Here is an 18,300-nt window from a genome sequence, read left to right on the forward strand (position 1 = left end):
TCCACCGCGTTTCATCCTTGGATTCGAACAGAAGGGCAGATATTGTAGCCATCCACAGGACTCAATCTAAGGGATTAGTCCTTGATCCTACAATCCGGTTCGAGAGGGATGCCCTGCAGACACAACACGTTGATGAGGAGAAGAAATCCATTTATGAGTCCTGCATCCCTTCACTAAGTGAGAAATATAACCTTCTCACTAGTCAGTGGAGTGTTTCTGGTCTTTTGTTTGGTGCACGTGGTACACTTCCTAAATTCACATGTGATATTTTAAAAGCACTCGGACTCCGATTTTTTTAAATTCAAAACATTTTGTTGAATATTCTTAAGGATTCAATCCAAATATTACATTACCATTTATATTTTGGCCATTGATGATTCTGTTGGGTTTGCATTTCTCTGAATTTTTTACTAAACAATTCCTGTCTTTCTAAATTATTCTGCAGTGCTTTTATTCTGGATCTTTATGGTTACCCTCATTGAGGGCAGATTATTTTCTTTAAATATTTATATATAAAGTATGCACACTAAAACTAAATGATGTCAATCTTCATTAAACTATGGTTGTATGCAATAACAATTAAGAAACATGTTAAAGGAACCAAATGAGTGCTCTCTGGACCAAAATGATCGCATTTTAATTATTTAAATACAATTTAAATTAAGTAACATATTAAACGATTTATCCTTCTATCAAACACGAAAGTTCCCTGGATCAAACGTCCTATTTTAATTACTTTATATTTATTTATAACAGGTGCAGCGGAGCGCACGGGTAAAGCTAGTAATAAATAAGTAAATAAATAAGTAAATAATAAATAAATTAATTAATTAATTAACAAATAAATAAATGAATATATAAATAAATGAATAAATGTGTAGGATAAATAAGTATATAATAAATAAATAAATGATTAAATAAATAAATAAATAATTTATTGTAGATTTAACTCTATATTTGAGCTGGTAGAGCGGACAGAGCGGGTGCTGCACACAAGCGAGCGTGGAAAGATAAAATGTATGTACTGTATTTAGATATGATGATTACAAATATTATTTTCCGAGTACGACACAGATGCCGTTTTGTGTCACTCAGTGACACTCCCTAATTTACCCATTCCACCACGACTTGTACTGAGACGAAATATAATTCATAGTATATACCTTCTCGTGTATGTTCCGTTCATAACATAGTTGAAGTTCGTAACCTGTTCTAGTCCACACCTGTCTAGCCGCAAAACCAAATGTCCCGGGTTCGATTCCCGGTCGGGGCAAGTTACCTGGTTGAGTTTTTTCCGGGGTTTTCCCTCAACCTAATATGAGCAAATGCTGGTTAACTTTCGGTGTCGGACCCCGGACTCATTTCACCGGCATTATCACGTTCATCTCATTCAGACGCTAAATAACCTAAAATGTTGATAAAGTAACATGTTCTATGGTTATGTTTACGAACATTTATAAACGTGAAAAATAAGTTTATAATGAAAATCAAACTCGTTATTGTTCTTGCAACCCAAAATGCAATATCACTTGCATCAAAAGAAATTAATAATAAAATTTAATTTTCCAAATATTTAGGCATGTATTCCACCTAAATTCTGTTAGCCTTAACACTATCTGATTGTAACTCTAAGTTAGTTTGAAAATATAGCATAGATTAATTCGGCAGGAAAGAAATTTGGAAAATGATAGACAGACAGACAGACAGACAGACAGACAGACAGATAGGTAGATTTATTCGTTCCATAATATTCTTACATTTGCTTTATAGCATAGAATAAAGAACATGTCCAATTCTTACGTTTAACAATAAACTGCAATACATATAAAATGCAAACATGAAATATGTGCAGAATTAATACCTTAATAACAATAACATTTTATACAATGTAATATGTTTACCATTTAATAGTATTATAATATTTACACAGTACTGTGAAATGTCAAGAATTCATCTACAGAATAGAAAGTGTGAGATATTAAGTAATTTTTTAGTTTTACCTTAAATAATGCAGGGTTTTGGCTATGATTCTTAATGTCTTCAGGAAGACTATTGAACATTTTTATCGCCATGTAATGTACTCCCCTTTGAAAGCATGATAAATTTGATGATGGCGTATGAAAATCATTTCTTCTGAGGGTATTTATACTATGTATGGCTGAGTTAGTTGGAAAATTGTCTTTATTACATAAGAGGAAATTTATTGCAGAGTATATGAATTGATTTGTTAAGGTTAGAATCTCTAATTAAAAAAATAATCTACATGATTCTCTAGCCTTTGCTCCACCTATTATTCTAATGGCTCTTTTTTGTAATAAGAATATATTTTTACTATCTGCAGAATTTCCCGAAAATATTATTCCGTAAGACAAAAATATATTGTCTTTAAAATACTGCTGTTTAGAAATTGTTGTAACGACCTAATTGGGAAGCATGCTGAGCTAAGTTTGGGGGTTATTTCTTTGATACACAATTTATTGTATTTTAATATGCAAACCAAGAAATTTGGTTGTTGGTGTTTCTCGTTGAGGTATATTGTTGATAGTTGTGTCCAATGTTTCAGAGATTAAATTTGAAGTGGCTTTAAATTGAATTATGTTAGTTTTATTAATGTTTAACGCTAGTTTATTGGTTGTAAACCAGTCATAATTTTTAAGGAGAATTATATCTGTCCTAAAAATTCCTCAAGAAAATCAGTTCAAAATAATTTCCTGAAAGTCCAGCTGCTGTAATATGTAATTCGTTTTGAAAGCAGACTTCCCAATGATTTCCCCATAATTTACAGACTCGTGTACAAATATTTGAACTTAAAATAGCTTCAGTATCACAAATGGCGCTGTTTAGAGGCGCTCTCGAAGATGTCATGCAACTTCATGGCATTTATATGCAAAGCAAAAACTGTGTTTGCATTTTTGCGTGTCACATGAGTGCCACATGTCACTTGATTTAATCATCACTGCCACATTAGATGGGCCATTCTGCACACAGTCCTTTTTTATTCTCTCTCTGCACAAAGGAGGCAGCCTGGAAGAAAATGTGAACTTGAGGCCATCCGGAACAATTTTAGCTTTTTAGGCTTTCAGCTATATGTAGCACACACGTGTGTATACAATTATAATTGAGATAACTGAAAACAGAAAAGCAAAGACTTTAAATAGGAGATACATGGTTAGGAAACAAAAAAATAAACCGAAACTGTAAACTAAGTCAGAATGTGAAAACCAGAAACAGAAATGAAGAATTTTGGAAATTTAAGAATCAAATATTATGACAAACGGAAAATTGGAAACCATGACAAAAAATTGAAATTAAAATACGAAAACTGAAGAGGTTAAAACTAGTAACTGAAAAACTAAAAACCATATATGAAAATCCTAAAATAGAAAACGATAAAGTAAAATTTGAATTCAAAAACGTAAAACAGAAACATAAATTTCATGAAGTACGAGAAGAATGAAAAAAAAAGTGCAAATGATTAAGACATTAAAATTGAGGACTGAAAAACGAGAAGCTTTAACCTGAAATCAAATAACGAAAGAAGAAAAATCAAGCCCAAAAATAATATGAAGATGAAAAAATTAATAAAAAAAATACACGAAAAGCAAAAGAGAAAAATATAGGTAATGTAAAAATGAACACAGAATACGATAAATCTAAAACTAAAAACCAGACATAGAAGACCAAAAATTAAAAACGTAAAACTAAAGAGAGGACATTGAAGTTCAAAAAAGGAAAAATAAAAACAGAACTTGAAAGAAACGTTAAAACCATATATCCAAAATCAACTAAAGCAAAACTGGAACCTAAATAGAAAGAAGGAAAATAAATATGGAATATAGATTGAGCAATATACAGGGTGTTCCAAAACTATTCGTTCAAAATAATACAGGAGGTAGAGAACATCAAAACAAATATATTTTGTAATGGTACATATTGTCCCTGAAGGCAATTTCTGATCCTAGAGACGATTTACACAGAAGGTAGTTTAGCATGCGAATTACATCAGTGGCATTCACAGGAACTGCTCGAATGCGCGACCATTAGCCTTTATGCACGCAATACATCGTCGGACCATTGATTGTCGTGTCCGCTCGAAGATACCTGGCATGTCCGCAATGACATCAGCAGCGTCAGTAATTCTAGCGACGAGGTCTTCTTCGGTTTCCACAACGGTTTCATACACCAGCTGCTTCATTTCCCCCCAGAGGAAGAAATCCAGATACGTGAGGTCAGGTGACCTGGGTGGTGTGTTTACAACGAAGTCACCGTTGTTGTCACTAGGTGGTGCTGCTTTCGAATGAATCGGTATGTTTCCAAGCAGATCTCAGAGCCAACCAACTGTACACAGAGCAGTTTTGAATGTCAGTACACATTCCCAGTCAGCGACACCGTCACAACAGCTTACGTCAGCACCACTAACATAATGTTCCATAACATTACAAGTTGACTTCTTACTTACAACAACTTACAAATGGCTTTTAAGGAACCCGAAGGTTCATTGCCGCCCTCACATAAGCCCGCCAGCGGTCCCTATCCTGTGCAAGATTAATCCAGTCTCTATCATCATACCCCACCTCCCTCAAATCCATTTTAATATTATCCTCCCATCTACGTCTCGGCCTCCCTAAAGGTCTTTTTCCCTCCGGTCTCCCAACTAACACTCTATATGCATTTCTGGATTCGCCCATACGTGCTACATGCCTTGCCCATCTCAAACGTCTGGATTTAATGTTCCTAATTATGTCAGGTGAAGAATACAATGCGTGCAGTTCTGTGTTGTGTAACTTTCTCCATTCTCCTGTAACTTCATCCCGCTTAGCCCCAAATATTTTCCTAAGCACCTTATTCTCAAACACCCTGAACCTATGTTCCTCTCTCAGAGTGAGAGTCCAAGTTTCACAACCATACAGAAGAACCGGTAATATAACTGTTTTATAAATTCTAACTTTCAGATTTTTGGACAGCAGACTGGATGATAAGAGTACAAGTTGACTTCAGAGACCATATATTCCTTATCGAAATATATTTGTTTTCATGTTCTCTACCTTCTGTATTAATTTGAACGAATAGTTTCGGAACACTCTGTATATTCAAAGGTCAGCGTTCTGATCTTGTGATAAGCAACTCTGGTTCCTAACTAGGAGGTTTCGGGTTCGATCCCCTCTGCCAAGGGATTTTTCCTTGGTTAGGAATTGTTCCTTGGTACTTATGTGGGGCCTGAATGCTTGTGTTGAACTTATTTATATTTAGGTTGAAGTTAGATTTAAGTGACAAGAGGGGACTGGCACACACTAATAAAATTCCGCTGCAAATACACTGCACCGTCGATTTAGTATAAAGTCTATAAATTATGTAAGAGGTCAACGAACTCAGCGTTCGTGTACTACCTCGCGCTCTCTTCTCTAGCTACAACGTCGCGATTGGATTGCGTCGTTCAGTGGTTTGAAATCAGTGGTTTTTAAATTAAATTTACACGAAAACCGCTCACGTTATTCAAATACAGGGACATCACTTTATTTGTACCAACATTTTTAACATTAACCTGGCTATACTCGGAAACACTGTTGCCCCCTTCCATTACAGGAGTTTGATGTTACTAGTGCAATATGTAAACAAATCATTTTACTAGCTATAGGAGGAGAGAAAAATAGTGTATCCATTTATGTTGTAGGGAAATACGATATTACGATTTTCAGTTTGATCATCACTTTTACGGAATTTATCAAAATACAGTAGAGTAGTAACATTTTTTTTTCAAAAACTCAACTTTTTAGGCGGCTATGTTCGTTATGTAGTGTCTACTTTATTTAGCATATTAATTATTGATGTTAACATACAATATAGAGAGTGCATTTAAATTGAGGGGCTCATAAGTAAAGGGCTGTAAGTGCACTTGTTACTTTTGAGAAAATGGGGTTTACATATTTAAGCTTTCGTGAAACCGGTGAAATTTTTATTTAAATTTTAATGTGTGATGCGATTAAAATATCCCTTTGCCACTAAAATTTTAGATACTTTAGCTTACACTGGATGCACTTAACTCATGTTATTACAAATGTCACTAGCATTCCTTTGCTTCTAGCCACCTCAATTAAAAATAAGCTAATCTGAATTTTTAAACAAGTTGCTGAAAATGGTTGCCGTTTATTACAATGCAGGCTTCAATTCTTTACGCATATTATTAAAAACGTTTTGAAGCATATTCTCTGAAATTGAATTTATCGTTTCTTGAATATAATTTTTAGTACGATATTATTAATACAGGTTCTTTCTTCTATAGAAAACGCAACCATATTTCTGAAACACACTATACACTGCAGTGTTTACTTCACTGCTTGAAGACTTCGAATGCAACAGCGGCCGTAAGTTTGTGTGTCTGACGGGAGCAAGGACATTAGTGAAGGGGTGGGAGTGAAGTACATTCAGAAATGCGGGTACAATAAAAATGCAAGTAAAAATAAAATGATGTCCCTGTACAATAGAGGGATAAATGATTCTTTGTTAACATTTGGGGGGAGGGGAAAACATTTTTTCTGAGAAAACTATGAACTTTCCACCAATACGGCATTACAGTTTTTTGTTATATACAACATGAGATGCTCACTCTAAAAATCTGCAAGGTTATTTTACTTCCACCCTCTATAAATGAGCCGTTCAGAGCAGAAGTGGTGTAAGTCAAGAACGGGTAATGAGAGTTGAAGTAAACATTCTGTAAAATACAGCGCAAAGTAGCAATTAATATTCAATTTATTTAAACTATTAGTAGTCAGTAGATAGCAAGAACGACATATTAATTGCTACTTTGCTCTGTATTTTACAGAATTTTTACTTTAAACCTCATTATTCAATTTTTACTTACACCACTTCTGCTTTGAACGGCTCATATATCTGAAGAAAATACAATACACACCTGTGGAGTAACGGCTAGCGCGTCTGGCCGCGAAACCAGGTGGCCCGGGTTCGATTCCCGGTCGGGGCAAGTTACTTGGTTGAGATTTTTCCGGGGTTTTCCCTCAACCCAATATAAGCAAATGCTGGGTAACTTTCGGTGTTGGACCCCGGACTCATTTCACCGGCATTATCACCTTCATCTCATTCAGACGCTAAATAACCTAAGATGTTGATAAAGCGTCGTAAAGTAAGCTACTAAAATACAATAATGAATGAATGAATAAATAAACAAATAAAACTAAATAAATTAATAAATAAGTAAATAAAGAAAGGAAGGAAGGAATGAGTGAGTGAAGTTATAAAGGAATGAATGAATGAATGAATGAATGAATGAATGAATGAATGAATGAATACAGAAAGAAAGAAATCAAGAAATAAAGGGTTAAATTAGATAGATAGATAGATAGATAGATAGATAGATAGATAGATAGATAGATAGATAGATAGATAGATAGATAGATAGATAGATAGATAGATAGATAGATAGATAGATAGATAGATAGATAGATAGATAGGTAGATAGATACTTTATTGCTTGGACATAAGTACCTTATGCATAGCAACGTCAATATAAATAAAATCATACAAAGTTATTTGCCAAGTTAAAATATTTGTTAATGGTATACAAACTGTGTTCATACAATTTTCTTTTAATTAACGATTTGAATGAATCATAATTTAAATTTTTAGTTGAATTTGGTAAGCTATTATAAAACTTCAGAGACATATAATAAAAACTGTTTTGTGCAGTCTTGTATCTGCAAAAATCAAGTCTTATATCGTTAGAACTTCTCGTATAGTGTTCGTGAAAATGCAAGTTCAAAGGGAAATGATCTATATTCATTTTGGTATATAACAAACACTGCAATACATATAGCGATGGAAGAGTGAGAATTTGACATGATTGAAATAAAGGTTTACAATGTTCTTTTGATCCAACACCACAAATAATTCTCACTGCTTTCTTCTGTAATTTAAAAATATTAAAAGGATTAAATAAAAAAAAATAAATTTGAAGAAAGATATTACCTTATTCTAACAATATTCTTAACATTTGTGCTGTTTTTAAGGCGTTGAATAATATTTACTTTGTCAGAAATACTCAGACGTGAACGTGTTTGTGACATGATGGCTTACCGGTATGCGGAGCCTTGGATTCTCGTCACAACAACAGACCACGTTGTACTGTTTTCCATCTTTCTTTAGGTCCAAGCGCATTCTACTAAATCGACGGAGCAGTGTATGCCCTTAAAGGATCACGATAGGTCTCTCGCGACCCGATAGATTCATATTATTCTACATAGGCTATATTTGAAAAGAAAAGATACAGCAAAGATGAAAAGTGCGAAATTAAAATCGAAACAAAACGAAGAAAATCATCTATACTAATAATAAATCTGCAGCCGAAATTTTTCTGGTAATTTTCGATTTTCCAAAAATAATTGGTCCTAACATATATAATTAACCACCCTGAAACCGAAAATAGCTTTTTTTTAATTTTTGTTTGTATGTCTGTCTGTCTGTCTGTATGTTTGTTACCTTTTCACGCGATAATGGATGGATCGATTTCGATGAAAATTGGAATATAAATTAAGTTGGTTGTAACTTAGATTATAGGCTATATGGCATTCAAAATACGGTATTTAAAAGGGGGGTTACAAGGGGGCCTGAATTAAATAAATCGAAATATCTCGCTTATTATTGATTTTTGTGAAATATGTTACATAACATAAGTTTCTTCAAAAATGATTTGTGATAAGTTTTATACTCTGAAAAATTTTGATAGGACTGATATTTAATGAGATAAATGAGTTTTAAAATTAAAATAACTGCCATCTAAGGCGTTGTATTGAAATTAAAAACAAATGACTTCGTCTATAAGAGGCCTTGGACACAACAATCGAAAGCTATGAAACATAGCCTACAAACAATGTTTCTGTGCTTGTATGAAGTAATATCGGAAGCTAAATTAACCGATTTGTATAATTAATTATTATTTCATCATTGGAAAGTGTAGTTTCTCTGGATGGACATAATGCTATAATGTTATTACAGTAACTTGTGAGTGAATTGAGGACAGGTAAGATTAAAATAGCTTCTTATGCACAGAAAACTTGATAGGTTATTCTGTATATTCATTTCCTGTATTTCTTATAATAATGTTTATGAACATATTTATTTTTATCTCAGAGAATTAACGAACAACGAGAGTGTATTGATTTAGTATGCAGTAATAGTACGTTAGCTTAGCAATCCATTATTTTATAATTTAAATTTTAACTATGCTCAATTGAATCGTGTTAAAATACATACAATACATATGCAATAAATGCAATGCAAAAAAAAATTGGGTAATGAGCCAAGCAGATTATGTTGCGCTGTTGTAAAAGTTGTTCCTCCTGAGATCCAAGAGCTCCCACAACAAATTAAAAACTTTCTAATTCGAGTACATCCGTTATCAAGACACTTTTTCATAATATAATATAATATAATATAATATAATATAATATAATATAATATAATATAATATAATATAATATAATATAATAATAAATCTGTAGCCAAAAGTTTTCTATTAATTTTCGCTTTTCCAAAAATAATTGGTAATAACAATTAAGAAACATGTTAAAGGAATTGTCATTGCACCAAATAAGTAGTCTCTGGATCAAAATGATCGCATTTTAATATTTTAAATACAATTTAAATTAAGTAACATATTAAACGATTTATCCTTCTATCAAACACGAATGTTCCCTGGATCAAATGCCCTATTTTAATTATGTAATTACTTTATATTTATTTCTAACGGGTGCAGCGGAGCGCACGGGTACGGCTAGTATGAAATAAAGTTAGTTACGAGATCCGAGCGGCCACAGCTGGCTGTGATCCGTCCGTCCGTCGTGTTGGAGATAGGCCGCTGTTGGCCGGCAGTCAGATGACTTCATGGACGGACTCCAGCACCGCTTTACGCACTGATCCGTGTAGCGAGTCCGCTTCATTCTATAATAATTTATACTCCCTGTAACACACCTATTCACTCCTGCTCCATGGTCACGTAAGAGCCAGGTCATATGCCATTCTTCCTTTCGAGACCAAACGCAGGTCAGTCAGAAAACTGACGGCTTCTCAACAAAGGGAACCCTGGTTGGATCCGTGACAAATTCCGTGATATTTGTACTAGACAAAACTGCTCCGGAGTGGGTTTTCCTCGTGTACTTCACTTTTTTAGTGTTTAATAGCGTTTAGACCTATTATTCGATGGTTGCTATAGTTACTCGAAAGCACATCGGGCTGTGACAGCAGGAGCCTATACAGGGCGATTGGCGTAAGACAGCGTTTCTCAAACTTTTTTGAAGTGAGGACCACTTTTTAAAGTCAGAACAGTTCCGCGGACCACCTTACTCTTGTTCCCTTCGAAAGCCAATTTATAACTTTCGTAGAATATTTTAATACCAGTATACTGCATTTATACAGGGTGTAACAACTTAAATATTTAGAATTTCTGAAACATGTTCCCTGACACGTTCTACGTCGATTAAATCTAACATACCTATATCTAAAGTTCTATAGGTTTGGAGTATTTCTACCCCAAAGTTAAATTTTTGAGTTTAATTTTATCGCTGAATACTGAAAGAAGTAACACTAATTTCCGAAAGTGACATGTCTATGTCATTATTTTTATTAGTACCATATTACATTTTAATATCAACTACTTGTGAGTATGAAAGAAGCAGTGCAAAGCTGAAAAAAAGTCCTTAAGATTCCAAACACTGTACTTCTTGAAATTTGCCAATAGGCACGTGAAAATACCTGTGCACTAGGAATCCTACGATTTGGGAACCGTGCTTGATATGCCAAAACAGCTGCTGTTGCATTGCCATCACACAGTCCATACACATAAACTACGTCGGCGTATTCCTGATGTGTGTACACAAAAGGCATGTTTTAATGGTCAAAACTCAATAAAAAGACTAGTCACAATACGGTTTATTTTTCTCACAACTGTTATTTTAAACTGTTGTCTGTTTCGTTTCCTTAGCAACAATTTTAATTTAATTTCTCTTAAAAGTAAAATTTCCTTCATTCACTGCTTTTCAAATGTTTCTTATGTATCTCTACTTAGTAATGCCATAAAATAGGCCTTGTATAAACGGTATAATGCTTGGAGCTGCAAGAAGTTCTATTTTTTCCAGCTCTGTTATCTCTGTAACCTCTCAATTTCGGATATAGATATGTTAGGCTTAATCAACGTAGAATGTGTCAGGGAACATGTTCCAGAAATTCTAAACATTAAAGTTGTTACACCCTGTATTTTTTAAATTGAATTAATGTTCGGTACTTTGGTCCTCTGTTATGAATTCGAGTAGTCCCTGGCTGGATTACAGGCGCGGCGCCAGATGTGCAGGGAAAAGATGTCGAGAAACACCATATATATAGTGCTTTAAATCCCTCTTTTGTTGCTGAGAGTAGAGTGAGAAGTCGATAGACGGGTAGGGTAATAAATTTAATAAAATGTCTGTACTGGAAGAAAAAGTGAAATTCGATTGCCATGTGTCATTTCCAAAGTCTGAGATTTTAAGCTATAGTGTGATACGCAATTCGTTCGAATTTTATTTTTTCTTCTGTCTTTTTTGAAGGACCACAAGGGCAGACCTCGAGTACCACAGGTGATCCACGGACCATAGTTTGAGAAACGCTGGCGTATGACACGAATGCAACATGGATGTTCATTAATTCTAATACCGAGGATCGACTAAAATTTTGATCAGTTAACCGGAAGCCTTTAATCGATTAATCGACCGATTAATAGAGTTTTATTCGACTTCAAACAGTTTTTGTAACTTTGACCAAATACACATAACATCGAAGTGTTTTGTGTGGAGTGTAGCATTGTAAAGGGCATAAACATGGACATTACGACGAAGTGAAGAGTCCACACCTGTGGAGTAACGGTTAGCGCGTCTAGCCGCGAAACCAGGTGGCCCTGGTTCGATTCCCGGTCGGGGCAAGTTACCTGGTTGAGGTTTTTTCCGGGGTTTTTCCTCAGTCCAATATGAGCAAATGCTAGGTAACTTTCGGTTCTGGACCCCGGACTCATTTCACCGGCATTATCATCTTCATCTCATTCAGACGCTAAAATAACCTAAGCTGCTGACAAAGCGTCGTAAAATAACCTACAAAAATAAAAAAAAAGAAGTGAAGGGAAGTGACTAGAAACATTTGAAATGTGATTATAGAGAAAACTGGAGACTGTGAAATGGACAGACACAATAATAAGTGAAGCTGGGTTAGAAAGAATAGGTAAAGAAAGAAAGATGCTGAAACTGATCTTGGTTCGCTGGCTGAGAAGAAATTGCCTACTAAAGGACGCACTGGAAAGAATTCGGGGCCGAAGAAGATATCAGGTGATAGACGACATTAAGATATATGGATCATACGCGGAGACAAATAGGAAGGCGGAAAATAGGAAAGATTGGAGAATGCTGGATTTGCAGTGAAATACCTACCATTGGGCACAAAAATATGATTGAATGAATCGTTTGACGTGTACACGGAAAGAAGTAGAGGTGGGGTGTGACAAGGTGTTGCCGTCACAGCTCCGGAAAAATCGCTGTGATGGATAATAGCGATTTTGTCACAGTGTGATTTTTATGTTCGGCTGATTCTTGGCGATTGTGGGGCTCTGTTTCTTGTCTGCAGATTTTCAAGTCGTCTAGAACTCAATTTCACTTCCATTTACTTATCTCCGAACAAACCACGAGGAATACAATATCGCTCTTCTGCGAACTGAGTCGTTATACCAGTGCCATGTGTTATATCAACAATAGTTATTAGCGCGGCGAGTAAACTGAAAATAAAACACGCTCTGAGTTGTTAGCGTGATACATGGACGCCTAAGAATGTTTACGAATGATTAAAGGGTCAGGTACACCACTGGCCTACAAAAATTTAGTGAAATTCATTTTTTTATATCTCATCTATTATAGAAGCTAAATGAACAAACCTTTTCATGCTTAATATACATACATTACACTTTATAAAACACTATTCAGAATATTAAAATAGCTAATAATTACCTGTAAAAAATAATATCAAATTTGCATAAATTTTTATACAACCGTAAAGCATTTGCATAATCAAATATACTACAATTAATTAAATATCTGCATGATTATTTTACTGGAATCTTTTAAAGACCTACATCAACAACATAGTCTAGGATCCTTTACCTATTCGTTCAGGAAATATATTTTTCTTAATAAAATTTTTTAGAAAATTTAATATTAAAGGTAACCATTAAGAAAAAAAATATCTCCTGTTTCTCCTTCCATTTTCTCCACTGACATTAATTTCGCCAAGAAAAAGAGCAAAGTTGAAGGAGAAGAGAAGGCGGAAGGAGAAAATGAAGAAGAGGAAGAGTGTAAAAAGACGCGAAAGAAGAAAATAAAATACAGTAGACTAAAGAACACGAAGTAATATGCTTTGGGCCTGTATATGGTGGAGAAGAAAAGAAAGTTAAGTGTAGTAAAAGAGAAGGCGGAGAAATGAAATAAGTGAAAGTAGAATGTGAAGAAGAGGAGGCAAAGGAAGGAGAAGAAAATAAAAAGAGAGGGGAACAAAATACAAAAAAAGAAAAAGAATTAGAGGAAGGTGGAAGAAGGAAATAGGAAATGAAGGGAAATAAAGAAGGTGGATGAAGACCACTTTTTTTAGTGGGTTATTTAACGACTCTGTATCAACTACTCAGTTATTTACAGTCGATGGGGTTGATGGTTGAGAGATGGTATTTGGCGAGATGAGCCCGAGGATACGTCATAGATTACTTGACATTTGCCTTACGGTTGGAGAAAACTACAGAAAAAACTCAACCAGGTAATCAGCCCAAGCGGCAATCGAACCCAAGACCGAGCGCAACTCCAGATTAGCGGGCAAACGCCTCAGCGGACTGAGCTAAGCCGGTGGCCATAAAGATCGTGAATAAGAGGAAAGAGAAATTGAATAAACAAACGAAAGAGAGAGAAGAATTGGGGAATGTGGAATAGATAATGAACTTACTTACTTACTGGCTTTTAAGGGACCCGGAGGTTCATTGCCGCCCTCACATAAGCCCGCCATCGGTCCCTATCCTGAGCAAGATTAATCCATTCTCTATCATCACATCCCACCTCCCTCGAATACATTTTTATATTATCTTCCCATCCACGTCTCGGCCTCCCTACAGGTCTTTTTTCCTCTGGCCTCCCAACTAACACTCTATATGCATTTCTGGATTCGCCCATACGTGCTACATACCCTGCCCATCTCAAACGTCTGGATTTAATGTTCCTAATTGTGTCAGGTGAAGATTACAATGCGTGCAGTTCTGTGTTGTGTAACTTTCTCCATTTTCCTGTAACTTCATCCCCCTTGGCCCCAAATATTTTCGTGAGAACGTTATTCTCAAACACCCTTAACCTATGTTCCTCTCTCGACGTGAGAATAGATAATGAACGAATTACGAAAATGTTAGAAGAAGAAGAAGAAGAAGAAGAAGAAGAAGAAGAAGAAGAAGAAGAAGAAAATGAAGAAGAAGAAGGAAGATGAGGAGTTTCTAAATGCTTACTAATTTCGCATGCTTCTGGTGAAATGATAAGGGAAAGACTTTGATTCGGCACCCGAACGTTATCCACCGCGCCACGATGGAGTCAGCTATCCGTCACTGAGGAATGGAGCAGTGGAACGTGATGGGTGTTGTTCAACGGGCTCCAGTAGCCTAGATAAAGGACGGCCAACGACCGGGATCTGAGCGAGCTTAACCCTTGCGTCGTCCAATTCTAGGTCTTAGGCGTGAGAATACCAGGCAGGCTGCACAACGGTACCGAACAAAAAACACCAGGCTGCTACATATTGTAAGAAAAATCCAATTAACGAGGAGTAACGAAAATTTTATGCTGGCATAAAGAACAATGAACGCAATTTAGTGGAGAGGTGAAAATCCTTTCCTTCTGCGCATTCTATCTATAGGCAAGCACTATTGTTGACTACATCTTTGCAATTTTCTACGCCGCTGTATTGAGACGATTAATTTGCGTGAAACATACATACAGGGGCAATGACGGTGAACGGAATGAGACTCAATAGGAGTTTACTTCTGAAAGAAGATTGCAATCGAGAACTGAGTACTACAAGCCGATGAGATTCACCGTTAACAACTCCATCCTCCATGCTGGAAATCAAAATTCAAATGCCGTCCATTAAAAATGGGATTACTGGATTTATACTCCAGAAAAGAATACTCTATTATCTGTGTGCTAGAAAGGATAAATGTTCATCTTCCCTCTTGTGTTTTAAAAAGTCCTTTGTATTGTCCTATTTTGACTATGCAGACATTTTACTGACTGACCTTTCCAGCAAAAACAAAACGAAACTTCAACGTGCTCATAATTTGTGTGTAATTTTTCTAAGCAATGTTCGCAAATATGATCCCTGGAAGCAGTAGCTTGGCTTAAACCTGATTTATCTATCTATCTATCTATCTATCTATCTATCTATCTATCTATCTATCTATCTATCTATCTATCTATCTATCTATCTATCTATCTATCTATCTATCTATCTATCTATCTATCTATCTATCTATCTGTCTGTCTGTCTGTCTGTCTGTCTGTCTGTCTGTCTGTCTGTCTGTCTGTCTGTCTGTCTGTCTGTCTGTCTGTCTGTCTGTCTGTCTGTCTGTCTGTCTGTCTGTCTATTTATTATTTTACTAATAATTGTAACATAAAATATAATATATATAGAAAAAAATTAGCTCACCCCTGAAAGAGTAGAACTCGTGCTCAAGGGCGGATTCCTTAATTGAAATTAATAATTATACAATACAATTTGTCTCATGTCCATTGTGCAATTATAGTATATACATTTAAATTTACAATTTTTCAATTTTTATAAAATCTATACATAACTTTTTAAATTTAATACTAGAACTATTAGAATTGACAAGATTAGGATATTTAAATATAAATTTGTTATATATTCTTGGGCCTAAATTACTACTATGATTAAATACTGTAACAGTGTTGCATTTTGGTTCAAACAATCTTAAAGAATTCATACCTTTTGTTTCATAACTATGAGAATACAATTCAAAATTATTTCGATTTTTATGTATGAATTTTATTAATACAATATAATAAATTTATCTTACGTTAAGTACATTACAGTGTAGAAACAAATTTTGAGATGGAAAATCAATAGGTTTATGAAGGCATATTTTAATTATTTTCTTCTGTAATAAATAAAGTGCATTAAACTTGGATTTAAATGAGCTACCCCATCCTATAATTCCATACATAATTAACGATTGAAATAAAGTTAAATATATTCTACGTATTAAACTTATTGACAAGTAATTCCTCAATAAAACAAAATAATATATTATTTTACGTAACTTATTACAAAGGTAATTAATGTGTTGGTTCCATTTTAAATGATTATCGAAAATTATGATAAAAGAAGACATTTACATTCACTTGTCCTTCTCTTCGAAATCTTGAACTCTTCTATTCCTTCGTACCTGTCGTCTCGCTCCACGTACCTTCCCTCCCATCATAATCTAAACACATGTTCTCGCCATGAAACAATACTAACAATACCATCTCATCACACCTCCTCTTACTCATTCTCTTTCACTGAGGAATTCGCTACCCGCTAGCATCAGGGACTGTCGAAATAAAATTGAATTCAAACGCAAGCTTACTAGGCACTTGATCAGTAATTGGGACTCATTCAGACATGGCTTCTTGTAAATAGTTATCTTATTCTAGCATAAAATTGTTCAATCTCCGGTAATTTTATTTCTATAAAAATCGATGGTGTTTGGGTAAAAGGAGATAAATCATAAACTTTAAAAGTGCGTCCTTGCAAAGGAGTTTGGGCCTGAGAAAAACTGAATATGTGACCTGCAAGACTGTTGGCCACTTGCCTCACCCCTCTTCTTCCTTAGCCTATATTCTATTTTTACATTTATAAATTTATTTGCTTATTTACTTACTTATTTATTTACTTACTTATTTATATTCTTATTTACTTACTAGCCGTACCCGTGCGCTCCGCTGCACCCGTTAGAAATAAATATAAAGTAATTACATAATTAAAATAGGACATTTGATCCAGGCAACATTCGTGTTTGATAGAAGGATACATCGTTTATTATATTACTTAATTTAAATTGTATTTAAAAAATTAAAATGCTATCATTTTGATCCAGAGACCACTCATTTGGTCATAAAATTTATTTTAGGAAATACAGGAAACGAATGCCTATCAAGTTTTCTGTGCATGAGAAGCTATTTTAATCTTACCTGTCCTCGATTCACTCAGAAGTTACTGTAATAACATTATAGCACTATGTCCATCTAGAGAAACTACACTTTCCAATGGTGAATTAATAATTAATTATACAAATCGGTTACTTTAGCTTCCGATATTACTTCATACAAACACAGAAACATTCTCTGTAGGCTATGATTCATAGCTTTCGATTGTTGTTGTCCAAGGCCCCTTATAGACGAAGACATTTGCTTTTAATTTCATTACACTGCCTTCGATGGCGTTGTTATTGTAATTTTGAAACTCATTTATCTCATTAAATATCAGTCCTATCAAAATTTTGTATGGAATAAAACTTATCGGAAATTATTTTTAAAGAAACTTTTGTTATGTAATATTTTTCATGAAAATTAATAATAAGGGAGATATTTCAATTTATTTAATTCAAGCCCCTTATAACCCCCCTTTTAAATAAAATATTTTGAATGCCATATAGCCTAAATTCTAAGCTACAACAAACTTAATTTATATTCAAATTTTCCTATAAATCGGTTCAGCCATTATCACGTGAAAAGGTAACAAACATCCAGGCAGACAGACAGACAGACATACAAACAAAAATTTCAAAAAAGCGATTTTCGGTTTCAGGGCGGTTAATTATATGTTAGGACCAATTATTTTTGGAAAATCGAAAATTACGAGAAAAATTTCGGCTACGGATTTATTATTAGGCCTACTATAGATTTGCATATTTATTTACTTAGCAATTTACTTATTTATTTAATTAAATATTTACTTGTTTATTTACTTAACTATTGAATTAGTAATTTGCTTAATAATTAATTAATTATTTACCTACTTATTTATTTGCATATTTAGTTACATAGATATCTACTTATTTATTTAGTTATTTACTTATGTATTTACTCAATTTTACTTAGATATTTACTTAATTATTTGCTTATTTATTTACTTATTTACTCATTTTTATTTAGTTGTTTCCTTGTTTCTGTATTAATTTGTTTATTTATTTGTTTCTTT

Source organism: Periplaneta americana, chromosome 15 (genome assembly GCF_040183065.1).
Source record: "Periplaneta americana isolate PAMFEO1 chromosome 15, P.americana_PAMFEO1_priV1, whole genome shotgun sequence".
Lineage (NCBI taxonomy): Eukaryota > Metazoa > Arthropoda > Insecta > Blattodea > Blattidae > Periplaneta > Periplaneta americana.